Consider the following 6,003-nt stretch of genomic DNA (forward strand, 5'->3'; position numbering starts at 1 on the left):
CCTGTGTAACTTGTTCTAACCCATTCTCGTGTTCATTAAACCAGACGCCCAAGTAGCTAGGCTGTACCCAGGGAAGTGTTATCTGTAAGAAAGAATGTGGAGAGATAAGATTCTGTAGAAAAAAGCCAAGGGTGAGAGGCCTCTGAGGGTCCTTGAGACTCTAAGCTGACCACAGGATTCTTAAAGGGGGGATGTACAGGGGGTAGCATTTGCTCGGCAGGGGCAGGGGCAGGGGCAGGGGCAGGGGCAGGGGCAGGGGCAGGGGCAGGGGCAGGGGCAGGGGCAGGGGCAGGGGCAGGGGCAGGGGCAGGGGCAGGGGCAGGGGCAGGGGTTGCTCTGCAGGGAGCAGAGAAGTCTCCATTCACTCCTTCCACCAGGTGGGTTCTTGGAAACTTAGATCATCAGGCATAGCAGTAAGTACTCTTATTATGTGAGCCATCTCACCAGGCCAAAGAAATCTATTTACTAAAATATAGTTGGAGCTGTGATGGGATGCTTTGGGGTCCTGTAGACTGGGTGAGCCTGAGTTGGTGCCTCACAGACAGCTTCATAGTGAAGAGTCCAGAAGCATGGAAGCGAGGCTGACAAAAGCTTAGTTTGTACCTTGCAAACATTAGGACCTTAGTTTGGTCCCCAGAACTTTCATAAGAAAAGGTGTACACGGTGGTGTGTGCTTGTAATAACTGTGTTGGAGAGGCAGGGGAAGGCAGGACTCACTGGCCAGTCAGGCTAGCCAGATCCAAGCCAGTGAGAGATCCTGTCCAAAACTGTGGAAGGGTGATGGTACTGGCACCTGAAAAATAATACCCAGGCACCTTCTGGACTCCACACGTGCGCGCGCGCACACACACACACACACACACACACACACACACACACACACGAGGTTGGAGGTGAGGCTATTAATACTAATCTCTTTGTTTCCTTTGTCTTTTTGACACTCAGTCTCCTGTGTAGCCCATGCTGCCTCAGACTCCTGACCCAGCCTCAAGTTGATGGGATTACATCATGTCATGCTTGTGGCCCTCTTTGTTCTGGAAGTAGGCTCAGAAGTCTAGTGTTATATTGATTGAACTGTGATAGAACCACTAAGATTATTCAAGGATAATCGAGGAAATAGGGAGACGTCTATCAGAAGTTAAAAGGCGGCATAAAACTGTCAAGGACAAAAACTAGGTGTGGTGATGCATGTTTACAGTCTCAGCAAACAGGGTGGGGTAGGGGGCTTAGACAGGAAGTGCACAAATCGGAGGCCAATCTGAGGTACATGGCAAAACTCTGTCTCAAACAAGTGAAACAAAACAAAACATTAAAAAATTGGCCCCAATTTATATACATGTACATACATCCGTATATCCATCCATTCAGATCTTTTAAAAATACACTTTTATAGGCATACCAGAAAGACCGGGAAAGAACCAGTTATGATGTTTGTGGAAAGGTAACATGAATAATTTCAGAATGCTGTTAGGATTTTCTAAACTTTTTTTTTTTTTTTTTTTTTACAATAGGTATAGGCTATTTTTATATTCAACAGAGAAATTACAAAGAAAATAGTTTGTAGATAATTTTCATGGTAATTTTTCACATATTCCAGAGAGCCAGACCACTTGCTTCAAGGCTCCATCTTGTCCTGAGTAGAAAGCTACTTAGTGAGAAAGCCCAGCCCATAGGAAGCAAGAGGTACCCCATCCTGATGGGAGGCAGGGGGCACCCCCATCCTGATGGAAGTCCTTCCTCTCAAAGTAGAGATGGCTGAAATTCAAGTCACCAGCAAACTGTAAGCAGGACCTAGGGAGGATGTGAGCAGAGAAAGTTCTAGGAGGGGAGGGGAGGTACTGGGCAAGTCTAGAGACCTCAGTTGGGTAGGAATGTCAGGGCCTGGATGGGCTGATGTGAGCTTACAGCAGACATCTCTCCAGAGCACAGCTGGGCTGGGCCCACCTCTACCACACCCTGTTTGCCTGACTATGGAATGTGTTTCATTCAAGAGTGATGTCTAATCCTCTGAGCCCTCAGTCCCCACCCGATCTAGTCTAACCAGCTGAAGTTGGAGAACATGTTTTGGGCACAGGGAAATGAAGTTAGGAACATGTTTTGTCACAGGGGCGTGAGGTGGTATGCAGGGTAGGTGTCATTGACTGTGCCCAAGTCCTCCTCTGCCACCCAATCAGGACAACCTGTTGTAGGAGGCACTGGGCACTTTTTTTGGAAGAAAGGAGTGGGACATAACATCAGCCCTAGGAAATATGGGACAGGTCACATCTAATGGCATGACACCCAAAGTCTGTAGGAATGGATTTGTATTCATGACCTATGAGGCTTTCCCCACCCACCTTCCCCAGCTCCCACCACCACTTCCCTGTCCCTAGCCCTTTCCCCATGTCTAAAACTTACTTACACTTCTTATAACTTGATTTTCTTGCTTGAGAATATCTGATGTCATGTGTGTGTTTGGGTACGGAAGGAATCCGGAGACCCTTGTTTAGGTGTATCCCTGAGGGATGTCCTTGCACCGACTCCACACTGAAAACCTTGATTAGAGGTGGCCAGGGAATAAAGTAAGGGCAGACATGAACACAGGGAATCTGGAATTAGGTGGTCTTGGGCCCTGAGATGGAAAAGCCCCAGCACCCTGGAAATGCAGCTGAGCAGGGAGATTGGGCTATTACATACAGAAAAACCAGGAGGTGGGGTTATTGTATACAGCTGAAGGAAAAGGAAGAGGAGGAGGAGGAAGAGGAGAAGGAAGAGGGAAAGGAGGAGAGGGTTTAGCTAATCTCTGTAGGGGATCAGTCTTCAGGCCATAAACATGGGAGTGGGGGTTGGATAGTGGGCATTTTCTTCACACACTGTCAACATTCAGACCAGAGAAAGATTTTCTTGGTCCCTCTGAGCCTCTCCTGGGAGTAAGGCTTGGCTGTTCCTGTCAGTCTGAGGCACTGGAACCTTGTCATGGCCGTGCCCATGGCAACAATACACGATCACTCAGGACATGACTCACACTCTACAGTCTACCTCCTTTGAGACAGGGTCTCTAGGTGAGCCTAGAGCTCACAGATTAGGATAGACTGACTGATCAACAAGCCTCCTGTCTCCATTTCCCCATCACTGGGATTGCAAAGTTATGTTCTACTCTTGCACATGCTTGAGTATTGTGTATGTAAGTGTGGGGAGTTAAACTCCAGCCCTCATGCTTGCAAGACAAGGGCGTCACTTATCCAGTTCTCCAACACCCAAGAATATTATCTTTCCTGTAACCCCACTTTCTGCTATCTACCCAGATGTCTGAGCAAACCACAACCCAATTAAACCATCTCAAAATCAAGTGGGATTTTTATGGGAGAAGGGGCAAGGAATTGTACAAAGGACAAAGGGAATGAGTGGTGAAGAAAGAGACAACTCTGCTCTTCAGATGATATTTCTCCAAGGTGCAATGAAGACGTTTACCAAATGCCATGGGACAGTCCTGCAGGTCATGATTAGAGACAGGTGGACAGTAAAGAAACTCATAATTCCATCCTGTGTGACTTACCTAAGAAAAGACTCAGTCTCTGGTCCTCATAAAAAAATACTGATGCCCACTGGAGTCTGAGATGTCATATATGTGGAAGTTCCAACTCTGCTTGAAGTGATGTGTGTATGTGTGTGTTTTATTAGTTGCTTTTCTTGATACTATGGCAGACTATCTGACAGAAACAACAGGGGGAGTTATCATAACTCATGGATTCATAGGGTTCCATCCTTAGTTGCTTGTTGCCTTGTACTTGAGTAGAATGTCGTAGGAACATATTGTTGAGGAGCTGCTGCACCTCAGGGTGTACAAGAAGAGAAAGGGCAAGGACCTGGAACTCAGGCATCATCTCCAACAACATGCCACAGTGACCAGTTACTTCTGCTACCACTGCCTCCCAAAGTTTGCACCATCTCCAAAAATACTGCCACTAGCTGAAGAGCATCTGAAACATAAGGATTCTTTTTGAGGATTCTCCCTATGCAAACCATAACGTTTCTGTTGTCCCTCTCCCCGCCCCTGCCAGGGTCATGCCCATGTCATGATGCAGAATAAGTGTAGTCCATGTCTAAGTGTTCAGTCTTAATGATTCCAACATTGTTCCAGACTCCTACGTGAAAGTCCCTTCTGAAACTCAAGAAAGTACATACTTCTAAGATATGATGGAACAGAGTAACATTTCCATCCCAAAGAGAATAGGAGGAAAGCATGAAAGCATCCAGCCAAAGACCAACAGCATACACATGACATTCTACAGCTCCAGTTCCAGCACCTGGGCTATGTATCATCACGATAGGAACCCCAATGGGATCAGGCAGCTCTGCTCTATGGTCTTCACTGTGGTCCACGTGGTCCTTCTTGAGCTGGCTCCACTCATTGCTTAGAGTTTCTTGTGACTTTGCTGGGAAAGATCAGGGAAATGAGTCTACCGAAGGCCATTTGGGTGAGTTTGTGAGTTTCTTTGAGTTACTTACAAGAGCACGGAAGACCCAAACACAGCAGCATCACCAAAAAGCCGATGGCTAATTGAGCACGCTTGTGAGTACAAGTGCTGTATCTCTGAAGACAGCTCAACGGCCATCTTTACAGTTTTTGTATTGGAGAGAAAGGTGCTTTCTGAGTCTTGTAATAATTCTGAGACTTGTGGGTCATTAATTTCCTTCCTTCAGGGTGGAATGTTTAATTTGGAACTTCCGATGTCTTAACCACCTCTCTCCAGGACAGAAATGTTTTAATCTAGAACATACATATGCACATGCTTGGGATCTCCATTACTATAAATTCTTCACTGGAGCTTTGGCTTCGCCTTCACAGATTTACCTCTCAGTGCTGCCCAGAAAGATCCTGACTTGCCATATGTACTGTCTGTTCTGCCAGGCCTTCCTTTGGAGTCTTGGTGGAAGCAATCATGACCCCATAACTCTTTTTTTTTTTTTTTGGTTTTTTGAGACAGGGTGTCTCTGTGTAGCCCTGGCTGTCCTGGAACTCACTCTGTAGACCAGGCTGGCCTTGAACTCAGAAATCCACCTGCCTCTGCCTCCCAAGTGCTGGGATTAAAGGCATGCGCCACCACCGCCCTGCGATCCCATAACTCTTAAAGTCTTTATGTCTGCAAAAGTCAATATCACATGGATAACATCAAGATCTATCACCAGAGCAAATGGTAGCTGTGTCCTCTTGGACCAGGGAAGCTGGCAGCTGAATCTGGGGAAGATCTGACCCAGGTGACCTCATGCAGATAGGGAACCCCGGCTCTTGCTCCTCAAAGCTAAGTCTTTCAGGAGACTTGAGACTTTACCTGGACCTTGTTTGTTTTGTAACTTTTTATTAATTTTTTTTATAAATTTCACATCATGCACTCCAATCCCACTCATCTCCCATCCCTTCAGTCCTCTGCCCTTGCAACCTTCCCCCTAAACAAACAAAACCAAACAAACCACCACCACCACACTACCACCATCACAAAATTTTGTCATGAAAGATGTGGTGTGTCAGTGTGTGTCCCACAGTATACCCTCGTTACTTGCAAATGTTCATCGCAATGAGTCACTAGCCTCTGGCTTCTGCTATACTACTGGATCCTTACCAGGACTCCTCTTGGAAATCCTGTTGTTGCCCTGTATCATGGAGATCCTGCAGCATTGGGTCTGCAGGGCCAGTCCCTTCATGTGCTCAAGCAGTTCATAGATGGGGTAGATGTGGGGGGTGGGCTAACTCAAAGCTCTAGATCTCGGCCTGGTCGGTAGCCCACCAACTCTCCTGTATCCTCACCACCAGGATGAGCTTTCCAGCACTGGCCCTGGCTAACTTACCCAGTGATGTAGTTAAAAAGGGCAGAGACGGTTCTCCAGCTCTTATGCCCTTGGGGCCAGCTCTCCTGTGCCCGCACCACCAGGGCCAGCTCTACTGTGCTGCCCTACCTGATCTTTTGATGGGTGGAGCCTGGCCAATTCCTGAGATGCCATTAAAGCATTTTTCCCCTAGTGTCT

Source organism: Arvicanthis niloticus, chromosome 23 (assembly GCF_011762505.2).
Source record: "Arvicanthis niloticus isolate mArvNil1 chromosome 23, mArvNil1.pat.X, whole genome shotgun sequence".
NCBI classification, from domain to species: domain Eukaryota; kingdom Metazoa; phylum Chordata; class Mammalia; order Rodentia; family Muridae; genus Arvicanthis; species Arvicanthis niloticus.